The 26,774-nt window shown below is 29.8% G+C and overlaps 1 long non-coding RNA gene across 1 annotated transcript; it reads left to right on the plus strand.

Moving 5' to 3' along the window:
• Window positions 1–16,982: 16,982 nt before the first annotated feature.
• On the plus strand, window positions 16,983–23,835 carry LOC123910208. The gene is made up of 3 exons (XR_006810155.1): window positions 16,983–17,386; window positions 18,974–22,065; window positions 23,653–23,835. It is a non-coding gene; the product is annotated as an uncharacterized LOC123910208 (long non-coding RNA).
• The last annotated feature ends 2,939 nt before the right edge of the window (window positions 23,836–26,774 follow it).

Consider the following 26,774-nt stretch of genomic DNA (forward strand, 5'->3'; position numbering starts at 1 on the left):
ATATTAGTCCCTCAGCAAACTAATGAAGGAAGGAAAAGCATCTACTATATTAGTTGGGTTTATGATCGATTGATACCAAGGTGTAGGCATGGCAATGAGATGAGGCAGACACAGGTTTTGCCCTCCCAAAATTCAAACTCATAAAGTTCGGGTTTTCCCAAACCCATCCTAAATTCTAGCGGGGATAAAAATAATAACCGCAAACCCATACCCAACGGGGATCGGGTATCCCCATCGGGTTTCGGGTATCCCCATTACGCCTCTTTCCACATGAATTTAGATTGTATTTTAGTTTTTTTATTAAAAAAATAAAGTCAAATGTCCAAAATTATTTTCTCTCAACAATATTTTTTTAAATAAAGAAAAAAAAATAGAGAAAATGGTTTGTTTAATACTCAAATTAAAAATAAAAAATAAATATATGAATGTAATTTAAGAGATTGTTTAAACGTTTCTAATTTAAAAGAGATGAAATCTAATTTTTAGTATAAGCGGGGCGGGTTCAGGGACGGATTCGGGGTGGGTATCAATGTACCCATTACCCGCCCCAAACCCCTCTTTTGAAATCGGGAAAAACCCAAACCCAAACCCCGTCAACTCGGGTTTTCCCCGTCAAAGCAGGTATGGTTTGGGCGGATACCCGTGGGTATGAGTTTTATTGTCATGCCTACCAAAGTGTCAGAATTTATTTGACTTCAAATCTCATCCACTTATTTCATTTAATCCAATGGTTTAAAACTATCATCAAAATAATTAATGTGAACCAATATCACCTAATTAAAAATAAATTGTATTAAAATAAATTTATAATCTAACATTTCCTATTTAGTTTCCTTTTTTTATTACATAAACTTTTAATCCAACAATAGATTTTGTAAAATTCGTATTCGTTATAATGAAATCGCTAACTTGTGTACCATGCACTATATGGTGCACTTGTGCATCTTGAAACTTGCCCAAAACCCAAAACTATAATGATTAAACTCTATCCCACTTTAAAAAAAACGTGTAATTCTTAATATTAGTAACATACTTTTATGTAATTGTATTTTAACCCCCTCTTACATTAATGCTCAATTTTTTTATTGACAAAAAATTTCATATTTCCAAAGTACTTAATCTCCAAGGGAATGGATTCTCTCAAGTGTAATTTACACTTGAGAGAATAAAGTGTAATCTAACACCATCTAAATTCATTTTCTCTAAATTTTTATATGTTTTTTTCTCTCTCTTTATCAATGGTAACAAACCACACTTTATTCTCTCAAGTGTAAATTACACTTGAGAGAATCCATTCTCATCTCCCAACGTTATTCTCATCTTCCATTCCATCTAATCTGGTTTGGGATCAATTTTGTCATCAAGTGGTTCCAACCCCTCCCGATCACAGCTGTGGGGGATCGAACAGTGATCCTCTCTACCAAGTTCATGTCAATCACCATTGAACCAACTAACTATTGGTTAAATTATTATTTGTTCCTATATTTAAGCATATCATCTTTCTATATTATTTTATATATATATATATATATATATATATATATATATATATATATATATATATATATATATATTATTTGATCTATCTCAAAAACATATCAAATGATTTTAGATTTTTGTAAAATTTAACATGCATGATCTATACGATATAAACTGTCAATCCAACGGTGGATTTTGTAAAATTTGTATTCGTTAAAGCGTTATTGAGCGGTGTTACATTACTCAAATGTTACACCGGTGTAATTTGATCCCTCCCCTAAATATATATATATATATATAGGGGCTGCTAACTTAGACCCAGTTGGGTCTAAGTTAGCAAGGTGCACCTTTTCAGTTGGACAAAAATACCCATTTTTTTAATTTTTGAAAGAATAGAGCAACAGGGGTATTTCTGTAATTTACCCAACAATACACGCGCCCCCAATTTCTTTTCCCACCCCCAGGACACGTGGCAGCGTGTCATTGCACAAAATCCACGCGCGTGCATCACACGCGCCGACAGGCGCGCGTGGCTGCAGCCCACACGCGGAGAGAGAAACTTTTTAAAAAAGAAAGGCCACGTGTCAGCATATGATTGGCTGCGTTAATTTTTTTTCCATTTAATACTTTAAACTCAATTATTTCATTGTAAATTAATTTTTTATTTTTTTATTTTTAGACCAAAATTCATATTTTTTTTTTTGTCTACAAATAGAGACTTGGTTCGTTTGATTTGGACACAGAAAAAAAAAACCCAATTTTTCACTACCTAAATCTCATTTTTCACTACCTTACATCAACTCACTTAAACCATTCTACTAGGAAAATGGTTTCAGAGTACAAATCTCTGAAACCATTCTACATGCTAAATGGTTTCAGAAGCAAATAACTAATAATCAACTTACTGAAACCATTCTACCAGCAAAATGGTTTCAGATTACAACTCTCTGAAACCATTGTACCAGATAAATGGTTTCAGAAGCAAACACAATTAATAAATTACTCACTGAAACCATTCTACCAGTAAAATGGTTTCAGAATACAACTATGTGCAACCATTCTACAAGCTAAATGGTTTCAGAAGCAAATGACTAATAATCAACTTACTGAAACCATTCTACCAGCAAAATGGTTTCAGATTACAACTATGTGCAACCATTCTACCAGTAAAATGGTTTCAGAAGCAAACATTAGTTTTTAATTACCGTTTTATCTCATTTAATTAACTAAAAATAGTTTCAGGTCTCCAAAAATTTCATAAAATACACCAAAAGTTCCAGAATATTATCTACTATTTTCCTGGTATAATGGTTTCAGTGAGTTGGTTGAGTGGTGCGTGTTAAATTACAACACACAAGTAACGTATTTAGTAGACAAAAAATGAGATTAAGGTAGTGAAAAATTGCGTTTTTTTTCGGTGTCCAAATCAAACGAACCAAGTCTCTATTTGTAGACAAAAAAAAATTATGAATTTTGGTATAAAAATAAAAAAATAAAAAATTAATTTACAACGAAATAATTGAGTTCAAAGTATTAAATGAACAAAAATCACGCCCAGCCACCCATTGTGTGACACGTGTCCTACTTTTAAAAAGCAAATTGTTCTCTCCAGGTTGTAATCCAGTGTGGCGCAGGCGCTAGAATCTGATGGATCAGGATGATCTGGGCTGTCTGATTGATCAGACAGTCTTGATGAGATCAGATCTTGGCTGTCTGATGGAAATCAACGGTCTGTAACCATGGTCCTTCGGTACGCGCGCGACACTGGATCCGCGCCTATTAATGGGTATTTTGGGAAAAGAATGTGGGGGGGGCGTGTATATGGTTGGTAAAATTACAGAAATGCCCCTGTTGCTCTATTCTTTCAAAAATTAAAAGAATGGGTATTTTGGTCCAATTGAAAAGGTGCACCTTGCTAACTTAGACCTAACTAGGGTCTAAGTTAGAAAACCCCTATATATATATATATATATATATATATATATATATATATATATATTAGTGAAATTACAATAAAAGATATAAAACTTGCAAAGTGATTAAAAGTAATAACGATAAATTAGTAACTTTAGCGGTAAATAGATACTGTAATCAATATTATTTATTTATAAAAAAAAATATTATCTTTAAATTCATTAAATCCATGTATAATTCTTCAGTTACTATTATAAGTAAAAAAAATAATATTAGATTCATTAAATAATTTAAAACTGTCAAATTGAGTTATTCAGGTCCCCACAACTGCGATCGGGAGGGGACTGAAACTATTTGATGCCAAAACTGACCTCATGATGACAGTCAATTATGTGATGTTTTTAGTAGTAATTTAGGGTAGTTTTAATAGCAATTGAAGCTCAAAATCAAGAAAATACCTGAAAAAGTGAAATTACTTGGCCCAGAAGCAAGAAAAGTAGAAAAAACATTAAAAAAGAGCAAAACCGTAACAAACAGCGCACACCATCGCACCTACGATCAGAAGGCGGTTTAAATCGAAGAAAATCTGCAACAAATCTTTCCATTGTACCACGATGACATACCAGCGTGACATGATGAATGCGGTTGAAGAAAAACAGAAAAGGAATTAGGAAACGAAGCTAATTGTCCCTAACGAAGGACGTACACTCGAATTCTCCATGAGACCATTAAATTCAGTATCTGAGGTTTGGGTGTAGGATTAAAAGCTAATAAATAAGAACAATCAATTCTACCTGAGTTAGGGTGAAGACTAGTATAGGCACACGTGACAACTTGTGACACCATTGAGCTTCGAGGTAATGATACCTAAGCACAATAATTGCGAAGAAGTGGAACTGACAGGAGGCGATGATAATTATAAGCGAGTAATAGGCAACTTATACTAGGCTCTAATCATATTGTAATAGAAATAGGTGAAGAGTGCTCCTGAACATATTTTATAAGACTAATCCTAATAGAGGAGAACAAGGAAATTAATATCGATTACCAAGCGGAAGTAAGGGAGGGATTCGAAAGAACCTAACCAACCCAACCGTGCATCCAATTGCACGTGTATATACGTATTCAGTCATTTACTTTCTTGTCATTTACTTTATTGTCATTTACTTTTATGCAAAACTCTCTCAAACAAACAAAGCGAATGCAAAACAACTTTACTTTCTAAATTCCTAAGCAAAACTAGTAATTTTGGCACAATCCCTGTGGAGAACGACAACTTATCACTTTATTACTTGGTTGCGATTTTGTGCACTTGTAGAGCCACCATCACCCCCGAACTAGATTAAATTGGTGGTGAAAGCCAAAAACTAAGTTATTCAATTCAGACCTGCTCCAACGACCACGTGGATTTTTGGGACGGGCTAAAAACGCTATTTAAAACCGGCTATAATATACTACCCAAACTCATTCTAATACGGGTCACGGGCTACCCGATTATAAACCGACCAAATCTTTATTTTTTTAGATACTATGAAATAATTGAAAAATACTAAAAATATATTTAAAAACATAATAAAAAATAAAAGCGTCAAGTTACAAAATTAAAAGTCAAATGAAAAATCCTATGATTTTTAATTTAACAGATAGTGGTGTTGCTAGTTCTGTTTGGAATTTTGAGACAAAAAACCATCTAACACTAAAATATTATTAAATCAATAAATTTATTTTATAAAAATTATTATTTTTTTTATATTTTTATCATAAATTATAATTATGAACGACAAATTAATATTTATCAATTTTTTTTTGTATTAGTGAAAAAATTTGTCCCATAATTTTTATATTTATCAAAAAGAATTAAATAGTTAAATAATTAAACTAATACATTAATATTTTAAGTTCTTAATAATGACATGTTTCTAAAAAAAATCAATAAGAATATGAGACATGAACTTTTGAAAGAAAAAAAAAAGTAATTGAATTTGAAAACTAAAATTTGAAGGGAATTTTAGTGGGGTTAAATATGAAATTTGATATATTTACTGGGATTAAAAACTTGTTTAACCCTTATCTCCATGAGCATAGCTCAGTTGGTAAGTGTTTTCGAATCCCTCCCTTACTCCTACATGGTGGTTAATTTCCTTGTTCCCCTTTATTAGGATTAGTCTTCTAAAATAGGTTCGGAAGCACTCGTTCCCTATCTCTATTACAAACTGTTTAGAGCCTAGTTTAGGTTGCCCCTACTCTACTTAAATATCATAGCCCCGACCGGTTCCACTTTTTCGTTACAAACTTTGGTATCATTACCTTTAAGGCTCAATGTGTCACAAGTTGTCACGTGTGCCTAAACTAGTCATAACTCTGCCTCAGGTAGAATTTATCGTTCTAGACTAAGCTTTTAATCCTATATTAAGACCTTGGATACTGAATTTAATGGTCTCATGTTGGACCTTAGCACATCGTCCTTCATTCGGGATAACTAGCTTCGTTTCCTATCCGATATCCACTGGCTCCTTAGATTTTATTCTAATGTGATCAGTATTAAAAATAAATATAAAACCAGACGATAAAAGAGTTTGAAAGTAGAAACAATTGAATTTATACCCAAATTATATAAAACCAAACATTCGTAAGGGAGTTCAATGACTCCACCTAACCTAGGAAGAATAAATTACAAAGACAGAAAAGAAAATAACCTTCTTGGCCTTGGAGTTCCTTGGCCTCCTCCTTAGAGTTCTCCTAACTCTAGAGTGAATATTCAATGTCTCTGAATATTTTGGAATGAATAATAGTGAAGGATGAATGCTCTATTTATAGTTTTTCAGCTGGGTTTGGGCTTGTTATGCGCGTCCATCGCACTCATCGTGGCCACGATGGCGTGTAATTTTGCATCATCGTAGCCACGATGGATCATATCGTGGTATGATGGAAGATCTTCACCAGATTTTCTACTTTCTTCAACCGTCTTTCATTGTGCCACGATGACAAGTCATCGTGGTACGACAGTAAAGATTTGTTGCAAATTTTCTTCAATTTAAACCGCTTCTCCTCGCACCACGTTGGGATCTCATCGTAGGTACGATGACTGCGCTGTTTATTACATTTTCGCCCTTTTTTGCTGCTTTTTCCACTTTTCTTGCTTCTGGGCCAAGTAACTTCTCTTTTCCAGGTATTTGCGCTCTTTTGGGCTTCAATTGCTATTAAAACTATCCTAATTTACTACTAAAACATCATATAATTGACTTTTATCATTTACCATAAGAGTTGAATTTCTAGGCACTAGACTACCCGACAAAAAAACAAAAAAAACTTGTTTAACCCTTAATTTTATTAATATATTTTTTTTGACAAACTTAATTTTATTTTTATTATCTTAGTGCTTAAACAAATTACTCGGTAGATAGTATTGTTTCGATTCGTATTTTTATGTGTATTATTTTTCTTTTATAATATTTTTCTTGTTTTGTTCCTATATATTTTTATTAGAGTAAAACTACATAGGAAGGTAGACAATTTGGAATAGTATTAAAACTCATTAGGACAAATTAGTAAATTCAGTAGTAATTAATTTTATTATATTATTATTATGACTCTACGAATTTAATGCCAAAAATTTCGTGAATTTTTGATAACCATGGAAGGAGAAATCAAAGAAAAATCTTTGTTTATCGGTTTCACAAATTTCTCCTTAGATCTCATGTTTTGATGTTTAAGACTTGACAATTTTGTGTTGGAATCATTAGAAATTTTATTTTGATCGAAACCCGCAAAAAATTCATGCGAAACGGAGCTAAAAAATGAAATATATTGATTTCGGGTCGACCCGCCAGATGTTGATGATAACACTGTTCATGCGCGCGTGAAGCTCACTTACGGATTAAAGAGAGTGAAGGAGAGTGTGATCGATACGAGTGTCCTTTTTTTATGCTGTTTTTTGCGTTGCCCTCTATTTAACTAGCTTTATTTGTTATGCTATGTTATTTTTTTTTTGAAAAAAAAAATCCTAATTTAATATTTTTTATAAAATATAACACCTTAGATTTGTATTTCCCTATATTTGATTGGCATCGAAACCAATAATATAAATAAATATAAAAAACCATGAAATTAATGTTTGTCATTGAAATGAAACATCTAATTTTTATTTTTAAGGACTAAAATTAAAATTTCCTATAATTGTAGGGATAAAAAACTTATTTAAATTTTTTTATAAAAATAAAAGTCATTATATTAGTTATTTTGGAGATTTTTTCTTTTTTAAAGAATTTGGAGGAGATTTATGAAAATTAAAAAATAGCAAAGATAAATAAATTTATATACAAATCAACCATGCTCCCAAAAAAAAACCATTAGTTTTCGACCCTTAAAAAAAAATCATTAGTTTTTTTTTTTTTTTAACGGAAAAATCACTAGTGTTTGGAAGCAAGTTTATTAAAATAATGAAAATATTTTTTTTTTAAGAAAACCTATAAATAACAATTGCGTTACACTTGGACAATTTCTCAACAAGATTCGAACCCCAGACCTTTTAGTTACACTTTTTATTACATTTACCCCTAAGTAATATCAATTAATTTGATATATTTTTGTAACCAACATATAATCAATATGAGTTAAATGCCCAATTGCAATTTGCAACCACAAAACCCCACTTTATTTGTTATTTCTCCCACTTTTTTTTTTCTTTTTATCTAAAAACTCCCACAATTTTTGTTTCTTTTTATCTACAAATCCAATTTTTTGTATGTAACCCAAATTCAAATTACCTCACTTTATACAAATCCAATTTTTTTATTAAATAAAAATCAATTATTAACTGCTTCAAAAATAACAAAATCAATTATTAACTAGGCATCGATATATCCTATACATATTTATTAACTGGGCATCAACCATCGGCCACGTTTTTTTAAATATAGGTAGATTACACATTTCTTTCCTTTTTTATCTACAAATCCAATTTTTTGTATGTAACCCAAATTCAAATTAACTCACTTTATTTTTATTTATTTTTTAATCTAATTTACCTCACTTTATTTGTTACTTCTCCCACATTTTTTCTCTTTTTATCTACAAATCCATTTTTTTTAATTACCTAAAAAAATAAAATATTAATGTTATATTTTTCTACACATATTTTTTTTAATCTTACTTAAAACAAAAATAGTTTCCCTTTTATTTTATGTTTTCATTTTTTTTATTTTCTGAAAATTTTTCCATGGAAAGTTTTCATCAATAAGCCAGCAATACTAATTATCTAAAAAAAATAGGCTTAATTAGTTAAATGGTCCCTTAAAGACATTTTAGGTTTCACATTGGTCCCTTAAAGAAAAAAAGGTTTGTTTTGGTCCCTTAAAGATATTTCCGTTTGCCACTTTAGTCATTTCCGTTAATTTGTTTTAATCTGAACCGTTTGATCTTTTTGTTAAAAATGTAACGGTATGATTTGCATGTCTACTAAATCTAATAGTGAGCCATCATCAAGCAAATATTTCTCTTGTTCTTCATCTTATTCTCTCTCTTGTTCTTCATCTTCATCACAAATTTCATCAATCTCCATCAAACAAACCCAAAAAAAAAACCCAGATCCCCAAATTGGAAATCGAAATCCCTAAATCACAACCAAGGCGTTGATGAGAAGAACAACAATGAGGGTTTTGCCAGATCCAGTTTCAAGAAAAGCAATGGTATTTTTGTTCTTTGTCTGTTCAAGAACATCCAACTGATATTGTCTAGCTTTTTGTTGTTCTTCGACAGAAACAATAACAACAACAGCAGTATCAGCAGCCATAGATTATTCCCCAAATTGGAAATCGAAATCCCAAAAATCTGGGTTTGTTGTTTGTGTTGATGAAGTTTATGAAGATGAATAGATGTATAAAAATACATCTTAAAAGACAAGTTAAGGCTCTCATAAGTCATCTCCAATTTTACTTACTTTGCTGGAAGTCAATGTGGGGCTATGAATAACAAATTCGTCTGTTTTGGGATCAAATGTTGCCGTTGTTTCCAACCCTTGAACATTAGATCCATGGCCAAGTTCAGTTTGGGCATAGCAACCAATTATTTGCATCTTTTGTGCTAAAGGTAGCAACTTTTGTTTTTGTTCATAAGTTCCTTGTCCTTTTGGAAGGAAGGAGATGAAGAAAAGAAAATAAAACTAGGTGTTGGTAGTACATTATTAGATACAATAGATCTTTTAAGATCCAATGGTTGTTCTTTTGATAAGGAAATCAAATGGTTAATATTAAAAAATTATTGAAGTCTATGGTGTAGCACCTATAATGTTGTTCCACCTTATAATTTAGGGGTTAAAATTAACGAAAAAGGACTAAAGTGGCAATCGGAAATATCTTTAAGGGACCAAAATGAACCTTTTTTTCTTTAAGGGACCAATATGAAACCTAAAATGTCTTTAAGGGACCATTTAACTAATTAAGCCAAAAAAATAAAATATTAATGCTATATTTGTCCGTTTATTTTATATTTGTCTACACATATTTTTTTGATTTTTTTTTTTATATTTTTTTAATATCAACTTTATTTACGGACTTCAAGCCAATATTCAATTAAGTTAATTTTTAATTCAACTAAGTATATTTAAGAACAAAACTTAGAAACAATTCCATAAAAATTGGTTTTTTTTGTACAACCATAGAAACAGTCTTTACTGTGACCAATTAAAACATGACACATGGATTAATTTAATCCATATCACTAATTTCAATTATTCATGTTGTCAATTCGAATTTCGTCGAGCAAGTGGAAAGAAAAGAATGTTTTGAATAAATTTATTGGCCAAAATAACTTTTCTAAAGATGGAAGATTTTATGATTAAATTAATTTCAGTCACCGATTTTAAACTGAACATTTTAGATAAGTTACATCATAACATCGGGAAATCCGATTCCGCTTTACTTCATCATTTGAGGATATGAATCAATGAATGGATCACTTTGGAGTTAATAAAGAGGTTTTGGTTAACTTGGAATACTTCACCAAGTCTTCTATGGTGCACAAGTTACCGAAATTATTATAATGAATACGAATTTTATAAAATCGACTTTTGGATTGAAATTTATACCGTTTAGATCATTCATAATTTTTTTAAAAAAAAATCGAAAATCATTTGATGGGTTATTGAGACCAATAAAAATCAACATTATTCAATAAAAACCCATAAACCGTTAATTTTGATGAGTCTCGATAACATATCAAACGATTTTCAATTTTTTTTAAAAAAAAATATAAATGATCTATACAATATAAACTTTCAATCCAACGATCGATTTTATAAAATTCGTATCCGTTATAATAATTTCGGTAACTTGTGCACCATAGAAGACTTGGTGAATTCTTCATGTTAGAATTGGCCTAATAAAGAAGGTTCATTTTGGTTAAAGTTAAACGGACAGTGGGACATGTTTGGTTTGATTCTTCTATCACCACATCGTACACAGATTATTATTTTGAAATTTGATGATGTTTTTAAAAGAAAAAAAGAATTCTACATGCAGTATTAGAAACTACACAATTGGGTAAGAAGAAAGTGAATTAAAAATCAAGTGATAGGTAGAAGTACAAATTGGTAGAGGCACAGAGCAGACCACCGAACCAGATTAGACGGTGGACCGAATAATGGTGGTGATAACAAAAATACCAAGTGGTAAAGTTTGAATCCGGGATTCCCCACTTATTTATTTCATTAAATGATTTTTTAGATACTAAACTACTTAAAAAAAATTAAAAATTCAACTATTCAAGTGGTAGGAATAAGATGAAATACGAATGCCCGTGATCGTGATGTCAACATTTGTATGACAGTATGACATTGGTACCAATTTGGTACGATATATGTGTTAGATCATTTAAACAGGTAAGTATTCAATTTTTTTTTCCTTTTGCTTTAATATTTTTTTGGGTATACATCGGATAGTTAGGGTTGATAATGAACTGAACCAACTCGAAAATAGTTCAAAACTTGATTCGATAATTAACTTGTTAAACTTGGTTCATGAACTAAATGAGTCGAACTTGAGTTGAAAATTAAGCTCGTTAAATAAATAAGTTGAACTTGACAAACGCCAAATGTATAAACACATGCTGATTGTCAGAGCACGCTCTCTTATGTTTGACCATTTTTCTTGAAGCAGCTTTGAGGGTCACCTGTCCTATAGTAAAATCTTCAGTCATCAATCGTACAAGTGGAGAAACTCCGGTCAACTCCAATCACGCTCTCTCGTGTTTTTATTTAATTTTATTAGTTAATCACTAAAATAAATGATATGAAATAAACTTTTTTTTTACGCAATGATATGAAATAAACTAATGACATGCAAAATAACATCTCCTAGCTAGTCAGCATTGCCATGTCAATGTCACAAAAGTAATTGAGATACCACATCATTAAAATGAAAGGGGAATCATAAAAAAACATTTACTTTTAAAATAGAGGGACCAAAATGTTGTGTTTTAAAAAGGCTTAAATGTAGTTTTGGCTCCCAAGTTTCACAATCGTAACCCCGAAATTTTAATTGTGCGATGCGATTTTAACCCTCTAAGTTTCACAATTATGCGATTTTGGCTCTCTAAGTTTCAATCGTGCAATTTTGGCCCCCAAGTTTACCCCATTTTGCATTTACTAACCCGTTAACTTTTATGACTAAAAATTGCTTATGTGACATTTTAAAATTAAAAAAATATTATTTTTTTTAAAATAAAAGTTTTAATCATTGTCATTTTAAAAAAAAAAAACAGTTTATAAGATTTTAAAAAGTGTCAGAATATCAAAATAGGAGAATCAAATATACATTAAACTTAGAATTTAATACATGAGAATTGTGTATAAAAAAATACATGAGAATGATAATATTTGCATCTTTTCTTTGTTTATAGGTTAAAGAGAGTGGGAAAAGAAGGAGGAAAGCCAACAAATCATTTTGAAGATCAAAAAATCGAATGCTAAAAAATTGACTAAGCGGTTTGGAAACTGGTTTACACAATTGGCAAATTGGCAATTGGATCAACATGTCGAAGCTTTGACCCGATATGTGAATTTACACTTATCCAACTACTCCCTCCGGTCCTTTTTATAAGGAACACTTAGGGCAAAAAATATGGTCCTTTTTATAAGAAACTTTGACTAATTTTCAAATGTTTTAAATGTTCAATTTCACTTATGCCCTTATTTATTATGAAAGAGAATTTAAAAATAAGTAAGTTAGTTGAATAAAGAGTAATTAAATAAGGGTATACATGGAATATATTTAAATTTATAAGAGTATTAAATGAAAATAACTATGTTAAATGTGTTTCATTAGTATGTGTGATTTTTTCAAAATGTTCCTTATAAAAAGGACCGGAGGGAGTATTATTTAGAGGCCAAAAATTGCAATTTTTAGTAATCACTCCACATTTTTTAGATAAAAAATCAAGAGAGGAGTGCGAAAAAGAAGTTAATATCCTTTTCATTTCTCATTCTTTCTATTTCCTCCATTATTATATAGTTTTAAAAATATAAATGCAAAAATGTGATATTAAGTGAGTTCAAATACTTTTTATACACTCAAAAACATTTAAAAACTTTAATAATGAAAGAAATGAAAATGATAAAAAATGGAGAGGATCCCAACTCGCGAAAAAGCAAGGAGGGCCAAGGTCAAAGAAAAATTTCTAGAATCAACTTCAACAAGCTTTCCACCTCTTCTCATTATGTATAGTAAGACTATACATTATGCGTAGTTAATTCTCACTTTGTTATTCTCGGGAGAAGAGAGCCTCGGTAATATAAAGTTCGACGATGAGGTAATTAAGTAAAGTCTGACAAAAAATTATTAACTAGATGAAGCTCAATAACTACTTGAATTTAATATCTTAATTAAAATTAAATGTAAGTTAACTATAAACTCTTGAATGGTCTAACAATATTTTTTTTGAACGTCTAACAATATATAATCTATGTTATTATATCATGCAGTTATTTTTGTTCTTAATATTTTTTCAACATTAAACTCCGAAACCAAACTTTTGATTTAAAAAAAATACTTTTGATTTAAAAAAAAAATACTTGACAACCTTTCATATATCATTCTAATAAGGATATATACATATGAAGTTCCCTTTCTACCCCCTTCCAATTTTTTGACACATAATAAATTAGTATAATACATTTTTTTTACAAATATCTAATTTAGACATTACTTTTATATTTTATTTTTACTATTTATATGAGACCTATATTTTTACTATGTATTAATAAGGTTTTATATTTTTTGATAATTTTTGTGACCTATATTTATACTCGTATATTAATACGAGGACCTAATTATTTTTGTGATTTTCATCGGACTTATATTTTTACTCATATTAACAAAGGTGTCTATTTTTTTTATAATTTATACGAGACTTATATTTATACTTATAGTACCTTTATAAAATATTAATGTCATAAATACTAATTGAAAGATGTTGAATCTATTATTTATATGTTTAGGAGTTTTTCTTTCATGATTCATTTCCTAGATGTCATCCTCTCATTTATCAATTTATATGTGGCATTCTCTCAAAACTCCTCAAAATATTTAATCCTATGTGGCAACTTCTAATGACATTCTACTTATCAAAAAGTGAACAAATTCAAAATAAACAAAAATCTATATTAATCAAGTTCACATCAAATAGTAATAATTATAATTGTATCGTAAATGGAAACAAATTAAATCAATGGTCAAGCATAATTTGGAATTATATCCAACTTTCATTAGAAAATTAAAATATAATGATTTATATTCTATATATACTTGATTCCATTTTTATGAGATTATTTGCTCTTTTAAAATTGTTAATTATTGATTGACATCCTGTAAAAGTTTATGCAAAACTTTAGGGATAGTGCCTTTAATTGTTAGTAGCATCATGGTATTATATATACATCACATTTTCATTCGAAAACAGGTAGCATATACTTTTTTTCAATATAATGATAGTGTTATTTTTTTATTTGTTTGAACATCAGTTTATTGTTTGAATAGTTATTTTTTCTTTTGTTTCACTCTTACTCATTCATTTAATTTGTAATTTTTTCCTAATTTTACAGGTTTTTTATATGATTATTTTTTTCATTTGATTATTTGATCTTTTCAGGTTTTGAGGTTTCTTTTTAGTTTATTGTTTGAATAGTTTTTTTTTCCTGTTGTTTCACTCTAACTCTTTTCTTTAATTTATTATTTTTTCCCATTTTACAGGTTTCTTAGTTATTTCTTTCCTTTGATTATTTGATCTTTTCAGGTTTGAGGTTTCTTACTATTTGTATATTGCAATCGAAGTTAATTTTTTTTTTATCATTATTTTTTGTGTTTTGTTTTTACAACCGGTATTTGGTCTATTGGACAGCCTATTTTATTTTTCAACAGGATCTAATCTTTAAGTTTGATGAAACTTTAATTTGGAGGATAAAAACAAAAAGACAAAACTGCATTAACTTGTGCCCAGAATCACAGATGGTGCAATATTTTCTTTTTCTGGGACATTTTTTAATCTGATTATATATTTGGCAGTCCGCACTCTACAAGCTTTCCTATGTTATTTGATATTAAATTGTAAAACTATTGTATTTTACTTTGTCAAAAAAAAAAAGAACAACAAGTTATTGCATTTTTATATTCGCTGTTTGAAATATATTTATTTGTGATTCGATTTATGGCTTTGAATTTTTTTTATTTCTTAATTATTTGATATTTTAGTTTTCAAACTGTTCCATCAATTGTGTAAAAAAATTCTTTTCCATCAATTGAAGAATGACAGACAACTTGATGTTTTCTTATATAAGCTTAATTGAAATTGTAAGGTTACATAAGATATATTATATATAAAAATTATTCCATCAATTGAAGAATGTTAGACATTTTTGGTACGGGCACAAATTGTTTATTTTGTACTTCGGATAGATATTTGTATTTTTATTTTACATAATTAATTTTATAATATAATATATATTTTAATTATACAAATTATGTTTTGATTAGAATCTTCTAATTTATTTATTTTTGACTGGGACTTATATTTACACTCATATTAATAATAGTGCATTTTTTTTATAGTTACATTTGTTTTTAGTGTAAACTCTGATACACTTACTTATTTACATTAAAAAGTTGAAATTTTAGTTATTATATATTACTTAACAAAAAATACATTAACTAAAAATAAGAATAGAAAAACTAAAATTAAATTTAGAAAAACTAATATCTCAACTAATTGACTTTAACCTTAATCATATATAATAATAATCTAATTTTTTTATATGATGATCAACGAGATTCTTGCAGAGACTGATGAAGATGACTACGAGGGATAAATAACATGTGGATTGAGAACAGAGGAGTGGATAAAATATTCAAGTTTAATTCTACAATCAGAAAATTGTACTAATTTTGAGTTATAATTCTTTATTTGCAGGTCCATATACGGAAGAACAACATTGTTTGTTATTCAAATTAGGATTAAGTATTATCAATTGATGTTAGAGTTTTAAGTATTTATTTATATTTTTTATATTTTATTGTCATTTTTTTAATCATATGTTTACTTATTAAAAGAGAATTGTTGTTCATATTATTTTTTATTGGATTTAAATCATGCTTATAAATGTTTTTTTTACTATTATTTATAAATAAATGTTGTACTCTATTTTTTTACTCATTATTTTTTTATTTGTCTAATTTTTCATGTGATATTTAACAAATGTGGAATTGAGAAAAATGTGGAATTGAGAAATTGATATGCTTAAAAAAAATTATTCTTAAACTTCATACTTATCAAGTAGAGAAAAAGCCAAAAAGGTGTCATTGTCTGAAATATAAAAGGAATGAAGTAATTGACTTCATAGATTATTTTTCTATTTCATTTTATTATTCTATTAATTATGGTTTACCTTAACGTGGTTTTTATAATAAAAAAAATACATAGTGATTTGTACCAAACAAAATATTAAAATACGGGGGTATTGATAAAAAAAACCTACATGGAGGTATTAAGCAAAAAATAACTTACACGGGGTGAGACATACATTTGTAGATTTTATTATATAAAAAATACGATATCAATTGAAAGCAGAGAAAGTAACAATGATTTTATATATAAAAAAAAGAATTAAAAACAATAATATCATGTATTACTTTATTTTTATATATTCTCCATACATCACTGTAAAATAAACAAATAAAAATAAAAACAAATAGATACATTTTTTAAAATTTGCACATTAACAAATGAGATATGCTTAAAAAAATTATATAATTTTTTTTGTGTCAAGCAAATGACAAACAATTCTACTGTTCATTACTTTTAAATAAATAATATTAAAATTAAAATCGCCCCATTTTGCTTCTCAAATGTGAAATTTTTTCACACGGGGACATGAGATAAAATACTCCTGAAGAAAACAAATGTCTAAAGGAGAGAGATGACGATTAAGAACAAATATATTAACCGTTAGATTAATTTTTGCATAATGACCTTTTTTTTTATGAAAATACAAGAACAAATATATGAACATGTGAGTTGTGAACGGAGAGTGGAGTATTTGTAACATCCCGATTTTATTAATAGGTCATTTATTAATTTAATTGTGTGTATTTTATTATGGAGGATATTATAATCATAATAGATATTAAATAGTTGAGAGTTGTAGACTAAATTAGAGTCAATATAATTAATGAGTAGAAATTAAGTAATTAGACTAAAATGAGCATTGAGCCTAAGAGGTGTTGGGGGGTGAGTTGAGTAAAGAGGGGGTGTAGGGAGTAACTAGTAAAAACCTAGTATAAAAGGAAAGAATTAGTAAGAGAATTCAATTTCTCTTGAAACATAGAACAGGGAAAGAAGGAGGCTTTGGGAGAAAGAAAGAAAAGAGAAAGAAAGAAAGAAAAGAGAAGAAAAGTCTAGGAGATTAGAAGAAGCTCAAGAGAGGGATTAGAGATTTCAACTTATTAAGGTAAGAGGATAGTAACATAATTATTGGAGATGAATTTATGAGAGGAGAGAAAATCATTTTCTCTAGCCCAAACTCTCACCATCTCAATTGGGGGTTTGTATGTGAGATTTGGGAATGTGTTTATTAATAACTTTTGTGTGTTGATTCATGATTCTACTTGTTCTATCATGATTATTGAGTGTTTTAATATGATAAAAATACTCACTTTGATGTTTGATGTTGTTGTATGATGATTTTAATTGGATTTGTGATTTTGAGCTTAAATCCATGAAATAAGTGATTATACATGATGATTAAGTTGTTTTTAAGTGATTTTAAGTATGTATGATCATAGTATATATTGGTAATGAATTTTGGGTCGAAATAGGTGCTTATATGTGAAGAATAAGTGATTTTTGAACAATCCCGTATTCAAAACGTGTTTTTCTGCAATTCTGCAGCTTTGCGTCGAAAATAGGCCGACGCTATGACCGACGCTACCTGTTGACTCGTAACCGTTGACTTTTTGTCTACTTTTTTGGTCGGAACTTATTTTGCTCAGTTTTTCGCGTAGATTTCGATTCCGGAGTCCATTTTCTGAGATTATGCTTGTATAATGATGTTGCCTATATTTTTGGCATTAGTTTAATTTAAAATAACTTTCGTATGCTTAATTAATTGAAATTGGTGAACCCTTGATGGTGTGAGACTTTAGTGTCTTGTAAATGAATATGTTGTTGATTAATGATGATGATTAGGTTGTTGATAGATGATGATAATCATGATGTTGATAAATGATGATGTATTATGATTAGATTGGTAAATTATTGATAAATAAATCTTATTGAAGATTAGTGTGATTACGTGATGATGTATTAGTGACGATTCATAATGTTATTGATTATGATGTTGATTTATGATATTGATTTATTGATGATGATAAATGATGATTTATCATGAGTGAAGGTATTCTAAAGACGATGATTTAGAATATTTGGATTGTATTATCCTTATTGTGTTGATGTTATAGTTGAGATAAAACCATATATTTGGTATATGCACATTTCATGCATTCATAAGTTGTGTCTATTGATGAGTATCCTAGAGACGATGATCTAGTTTACTGTTATTCTAGAGACGATGATCTAGAATGTTTTAGAGACGATGATCTAAAACACTTGGGTTAAGTTATCCAAGATTATGATGAATTGGTACCACATGCATATAGATATGTCTAGGTGACATCATATCTACGTGACATTAGAATGCGTTAGGTATTACGTGACATTCTTAAATGTTACTCGACATTGTGTATTTCATTTCTTTGTTCGAGAGTTTGTACTTCTCAAATGTGACGAGTAATTGATAAATGAATATGTCTAATACATGTCTGAGCATGTCTGACACATGTCTGAATATATTTGATATAAGTCCGATATATTTCTGAGTAGATCTATACATGTCTGTATATGTGGTGATTGTATGAGTTGAATTTACTCAATTGTATTTATTTTATTCAGTGTCTGATATGCGTTATATTCAGTCACTTTTAATAATTATGTTATCTAACCTCTGTTTTGTGTTTGTGCTGAACCGTTGGGGGTTCAGGTTCTCAGGTTGTATGTTTGTTGGTGTTCGCGTTGTTGGTGAAAGCTCTGCTCTGATTGTGACACGAGGAAGAGTTCATAGAGTCTTTATTTGTTGTTGTTTTATTTAAATTAAATGTGTATATTGTATAAAAGGAATTTTGCACAAGTGATATTTACTACTCAATGTTATTAGTAGTGTTTTTTTTTTGTAATGAAGAATGTAACACCTTGAGCCAATATTTCATAATTCATTTCGACTTCGAGTTTTAAAACTTTTTATCCGTTGCATAGTTTTTAAACAAACATTCTTTTATTAAGATAAATTGAATATTGGGTTAGGGTGGTTACAAAGTGGTATCAGAGCCCCGTTGTCTTCGGACTGTGTGGGTTATGTGTCAGTCAGAGCAGGTCTGTGCAGTCAGACCGAGTGAGCGCGATGTCAGTCGTGTCTGTGTAACTGTTATGATTTCTTGTGAATTAATTTTTGTAGTTACACTTGCACATTAGTCACTATTTAATTGTTTTGCGAATGTGTGAATAGTTTCATAAATTTTGTTGCTAGTTCTTTTGTTAGCGTGTTGTTTTATTTGATACTCGAGACTTATGTTTTAATTGGTATTGACCTTAGCATCTATAATTCTTGTTTCATGATTGAATGCTAAAATGATGATTGTCTTAAGTGCTATTTGTTAATACTTGAATAATATGTGATGTTTTATTCTAGTTGATTGCGTATAAGATTTATTGTCTTATTTGCGTTTCTTGTGATTAAATTAAATGTGAAGATGATAATTGTTTCGTTGTTAATTGAAATTGTGTAGAATATTAGAATTTACTTTATGCTACATGAATTCATACATGATTTGAATATGTTAAAGGGATGAATAGTTTAATTTAACTATTTATACTAGAGTTTACGTGAATTCTTATGTATGTCTACATGTATGCTTTTATGTGTAGCTCTTTATGACATGAGATAATTTTATAACTAGTATTAATTTCTGATGATGTGAATCTTGTTGAAAATCTAAATTATTTTATTTGAGTATGTGAAACTAAATTTTCATGAAAGTAAGAAGAGTAGAATATTAATAGTATGGTTAAGTGGATTCTAGGATATGTTTGACATATATGTTTTGTTCTATATGATATGTGCTAGATTATTGCTAGTTGACTTGTGCTTTTGGTTATTTGTAAGTTATAGTGAATAACTATGCTATTTTCTATAAGATGAATTTGATAAATGTGTTGCACAAGTTGACTATTTTATTTTGTCATGTTAGTTATCATGTTAAGATAGATATATTCTATGCTTATGTGAATATGAATTGTTGAATTTTTAAAATTCATTGCTATGAAATATTTATCTTTTCTTGTATTGATTTGATTCTCAATTTTGAGATTTAGAGAAGATATATGTTTCTTGAATGTCTATGTGAAATGCTATGTTTTGCTTTTGTGCAATTTTATATAGATGTTCATGTTTTGTATTTCGTAGTTTACCCATTGTATGCGACATGTGTGTAAACATTGTCGATACTAGTTTCTTTCGTGGGAGCTAGTTAGAGAACCGTAGAAGTCTCCAGTTAGGTATGAGAGTTGAGAATTACAATAGGAGTTATAAGTGGGTTTGAGATAAGTGGGGGAGAAGGTTAAATTCCTTTGAGATGTTTAAGTGTAGAAGAATAAGATAGATAGAGATGTCCGAAGGAGAGCGTTCATGTGTTGGTGTTGTCCATTTCGGAGTTAGATGATTTGTAAGAACAGTTAGAAGACCGTTGGAGAAGAAGTTTGTCGGATCGATTGTTTTGCCATGAAGAGCGTCATTGTTGTTAAGTAAGAAGAGAGGATGAAGTATGAGAAAATCGGTGGAGATTAGTAAGATCAAATTCATTATGTTTGGAATAATGAAGAAATGTGTAGAGTAAAGTGTAGTATGTGATGAGAAAATAAAGGATTTCGGATATTGTAATCGTGAGTAGTTGAACAATATTTAAGTAATACAACTTAAGAGATGTTTGGATATTAGTATCTCGACAAAAGAAGTGATATTGGAAACTGTGATGAGAGATGAACGTGAAGTAATGATTTGGAAACAAGGTAATGGTGTTGTAGTTCGACTTAAGAAATTGAGTTTGGTGTGAAAGGAATAATCGTATTGTTAACGACGTAGTTTCGATGTTTATTAGTGGGATTTAGAACTAGATGTTGTGCTGAAAAACTTAAGACTGTGGTTTGGATAAGAATTGAACATATTCAGATTAAAAGGAACTAAGAGACTAAAAGGAACTAAGAGACTAAAAGGAAAAAGAAGGAACTTGTGGAAACTTGTAAAGTTGTGAAAGTTATCAACATAGATGAGATATTTTCGGAGTGAAATGGATTGAGTGGTACTTGTTGTGGAATGTTACCTTTCGGATGTTTTGTGCTTATGAAAGCACTATTGTAGTTTGGTAAAGATGGTTTATGCCATCATCATTATTATTGGCTATTTATTGACAAATTGAGGAATTGGCCGTCCTTGATCTCTTATTAATAAGTAGACGAAAATTGTGTTGATTGGATAAGACTAATTTTGTCAAACTTTAGTAGTGTATAGAGTTTTGGATATTTTATTGGAGAATTGAATGAAGGTGGTCTTATGCGGTTTGTTTTAGTCGGACAATTTTCGAGGGCGAAAATTCTTTAAGTGGGGGAGAGTTGTAACATCCCGATTTTATTAATAGGTCATTTATTAATTTAATTGTGTGTATTTTATTATGGAGGATATTATAATCATAATAGATATTAAATAGTTGAGAGTTGTAGACTAAATTAGAGTCAATATAATTAATGAGTAGAAATTAAGTAATTAGACTAAAATGAGCATTGAGCCTAAGAGGTGTTGGGGGGTGAGTTGAGTAAAGAGGGGGTGTAGGGAGTAACTAGTAAAAACCTAGTATAAAAGGAAAGAATTAGTAAGAGAATTCAATTTCTCTTGAAACATAGAACAGGGAAAGAAGGAGGCTTTGGGAGAAAGAAAGAAAAGAGAAAGAAAGAAAGAAAAGAGAAGAAAAGTCTAGGAGATTAGAAGAAGCTCAAGAGAGGGATTAGAGATTTCAACTTATTAAGGTAAGAGGATAGTAACATAATTATTGGAGATGAATTTATGAGAGGAGAGAAAATCATTTTCTCTAGCCCAAACTCTCACCATCTCAATTGGGGGTTTGTATGTGAGATTTGGGAATGTGTTTATTAATAACTTTTGTGTGTTGATTCATGATTCTACTTGTTCTATCATGATTATTGAGTGTTTTAATATGATAAAAATACTCACTTTGATGTTTGATGTTGTTGTATGATGATTTTAATTGGATTTGTGATTTTGAGCTTAAATCCATGAAATAAGTGATTATACATGATGATTAAGTTGTTTTTAAGTGATTTTAAGTATGTATGATCATAGTATATATTGGTAATGAATTTTGGGTCGAAATAGGTGCTTATATGTGAAGAATAAGTGATTTTTGAACAATCCCGTATTCAAAACGTGTTTTTCTGCAATTCTGCAGCTTTGCGTCGAAAATAGGCCGACGCTATGACCGACGCTACCTGTTGACTCGTAACCGTTGACTTTTTGTCTACTTTTTTGGTCGGAACTTATTTTGCTCAGTTTTTCGCGTAGATTTCGATTCCGGAGTCCATTTTCTGAGATTATGCTTGTATAATGATGTTGCCTATATTTTTGGCATTAGTTTAATTTAAAATAACTTTCGTATGCTTAATTAATTGAAATTGGTGAACCCTTGATGGTGTGAGACTTTAGTGTCTTGTAAATGAATATGTTGTTGATTAATGATGATGATTAGGTTGTTGATAGATGATGATAATCATGATGTTGATAAATGATGATGTATTATGATTAGATTGGTAAATTATTGATAAATAAATCTTATTGAAGATTAGTGTGATTACGTGATGATGTATTAGTGACGATTCATAATGTTATTGATTATGATGTTGATTTATGATATTGATTTATTGATGATGATAAATGATGATTTATCATGAGTGAAGGTATTCTAAAGACGATGATTTAGAATATTTGGATTGTATTATCCTTATTGTGTTGATGTTATAGTTGAGATAAAACCATATATTTGGTATATGCACATTTCATGCATTCATAAGTTGTGTCTATTGATGAGTATCCTAGAGACGATGATCTAGTTTACTGTTATTCTAGAGACGATGATCTAGAATGTTTTAGAGACGATGATCTAAAACACTTGGGTTAAGTTATCCAAGATTATGATGAATTGGTACCACATGCATATAGATATGTCTAGGTGACATCATATCTACGTGACATTAGAATGCGTTAGGTATTACGTGACATTCTTAAATGTTACTCGACATTGTGTATTTCATTTCTTTGTTCGAGAGTTTGTACTTCTCAAATGTGACGAGTAATTGATAAATGAATATGTCTAATACATGTCTGAGCATGTCTGACACATGTCTGAATATATTTGATATAAGTCCGATATATTTCTGAGTAGATCTATACATGTCTGTATATGTGGTGATTGTATGAGTTGAATTTACTCAATTGTATTTATTTTATTCAGTGTCTGATATGCGTTATATTCAGTCACTTTTAATAATTATGTTATCTAACCTCTGTTTTGTGTTTGTGCTGAACCGTTGGGGGTTCAGGTTCTCAGGTTGTATGTTTGTTGGTGTTCGCGTTGTTGGTGAAAGCTCTGCTCTGATTGTGACACGAGGAAGAGTTCATAGAGTCTTTATTTGTTGTTGTTTTATTTAAATTAAATGTGTATATTGTTGTAAAAATTGGACCTAATCACAATAATAAACAACATATAAATTTATGTAATTAAACAAATATGAATGATAATAAAATAGAGATTATAGAACTTATCTTATAATTGTTGCAATTGATGTTGCCAGCACCACCGCGAAGTAAGAAACCACCGAGTCTCAAATAGAGAGAATAGTAAACCATGAAATAATAATACCTGAGGCGTGCTGATCGCACTGTCCTTAAGGATTTATCCGCCTCATAAGCGCAAATCCCCCAGGATTCAACAGGTTCTTCCCGGATATGAATCATATCCGAGGTGACAGAACTAGCAAGACATTATTAAACACCGGTAATGTAATCCAGGAAGATAATCTCTCAATGTTATTATTAGAAAAAATAAAATTGGCTTATATTGAAAATTGTGTGGTCAAGTTAAGCATGTATGTGCACTGCTCCTTTTCTATTCGTATCCTCTATCATCATGTTTCATCCTTATATTTTGTATTGTAAAACCATGAGGTCCTATTAATTAGGATTTATTGGTTTTGATAAGCACATAAGTAGTAACTGTAACGTACATCTTGACAAAGTAATCAAGCACATTTAACAAATCATCAATTAATAATGTTAATTCATTTAAAACAATATATAAAATTATTTTAAATAACTTTAAAATAAATTATAAGATCAAAATATCCAACAATCCCCCACAATTTATTTTAAAGTATAAAAGAATACTCAAAAAATCATTTCCTGGATTAACATCATTGATATAATGCATCAAACTGGTGTAGCAAGCTATATGAACCAGCCCTAGACTGATAGTACTTAACACACAGTAACATTGGTGTAGCAAGCTATATGAACCAATGAAACTTTGCGTATGTTAGTGGTCTATCAATCGCATTACACCCCCACATTTCTTGCTGTTGCCGCTGTGTTGCGCGAATAGGCCATGCGCGTGCCTGGTTTTCATGAGTGCTCTAGAGACCCGCCACGGTCTCATGCAAGCGGCCCCACTTGACACTCATATAGGTGATTCCATCTAGTGTATGCTACAACCATACACCACCCATAAGGGCTTATGGTGATCATTAAAAGCCTTTAAAGCTTACCCCTCAAATTTATTTTTTAATTTAGCACTTCTCATAGCCATTATCATAACACATAGGAAATGAACAAATTTTAGTGCTAACATAACTAACAAGTAACTTGTTTTTACCCATATGAACCTTCTTCATGGGATCTCCAATCACAAAGGTTGGGTTCCCATTACTTGTCGTTTTTCAGTGGCATAGTCCATTCCTATCAATTTTCTTCCCAGGGGTTAAGTCAACGGATCCGATCAATTCACTAATATTGACTAAGACGTCTCAAAGTCAATCAATCTCATATTTTCATAAGTTTATATAATAAACTCGATTTTCACAATAAGTTTATACAAGTCTACTTAGATGGCTACTAAGCGACAACTTATTCATCAATAAAATAAATCTACTTATAGATTTATCTCACTGGCTCATCTCCAATTATAAATTTATTATATAAATCTACTTAGAATGCTTTCTAAGCGACACCCCACATTGAATAAATGTGACTTCATTTGTGGATTTTTATTCAAGTCTACTTGAATGATTTCAAGCGACAGTGCCCCACAATAAGGACAATTTATAATTCCACACATAGTGATATATTTTCTCATAAACAAATTTCACCAAACATCATTGTATTATTTTAATACAATGGATAATCACAATTTCACTAAACATCATTGTATTATTTTAGTACAATGGATAATTCACAATTTCACGTACATCATTGTATTTCTAATACAATGGATACTCCACAATTTCGTATACATCATTGTATTATTATAATACAATGGATAATCCACAATATACCATATTATAGTTTATGGTATCTCAAAATATTTCATGAATCACAATCATGTACATGTCTACTTATAATATTTCTAAGCGACAACTTTCTATCACATAGTATATAGGCATCTCTATGAATACCTCAATGTCATGAAATTTCTCAATAAGATTATCTCCTCAATTTGCTTTCAACTCTACAAGGTTACATGCTTCGGTGGTATCAAATATCACTGCATCACTTCACTTGAATAACATTAGTGAACAATATAAATATTGAATTGTTTAATTAACACAGCAAAATGTTAACCACCGAGTTTAGAAGTCACAGTTTAGATACATACACTACTATCATATATTCCATTCTATTCATGTAACTATTGTGGAAACATCATGATCTCAGTTTAAATCCTATTTTGGCAGAATTGTATAATTATTAGAATCACAAGAGAAAACTTAGCCAATATCAATTTAGCATCAATTTAAATTATTGAAGTCTCATGACTTATAACACTATAACGTATAGACAAAAGCCAAAAATTAATAATAAAATGAAATAATTATAATCATCACACAAGATACATTGGAAAAAAACTTCAGCAGCACATCAATATATTAGGCATGTATATATCTATAAATTTTGTTGTCAAAGTCTCTATCAAATAGGGAGTCTTTAATTTCTTATATCTTTCTCACTAACTCACTAACTCACAAACACAAAATTAATAATAATTGAAACTTGTTCTCCGTTGTAACATATAAAAGGACCAATACTTATTTATGCAAGTTGCATAATTTCTCATTCTGAATTTTTTACTATTCTCATGAAAGTTTGTAGACAATAACCATTTTTATCAGTACTAGTACACACACAATAGCTCATAAAAAATTGTGACAATCAAATTAAAATATTAAACATAATTGCAATCACTTACTTGGTTGTTTTACCACATTCTCTCATATGAAGCTAAATGAGTTCGTTCAATTCCTTCAATACACATGACGCCCTTTTTTTTTTCTTTGAGTGCACTTCTCGTGTATGAACAACATCACCGTTTGTAACATAAACTCACCTCTTCATTTCATTAAAATTAGTCCTCAGTCCAGATGAATGCTACCTCGATAGAAACTAGCAATTT

The sequence above is a fragment of the Trifolium pratense genome, linkage group LG2 (genome assembly GCF_020283565.1).
Source record: "Trifolium pratense cultivar HEN17-A07 linkage group LG2, ARS_RC_1.1, whole genome shotgun sequence".
NCBI lineage: Eukaryota > Viridiplantae > Streptophyta > Magnoliopsida > Fabales > Fabaceae > Trifolium > Trifolium pratense.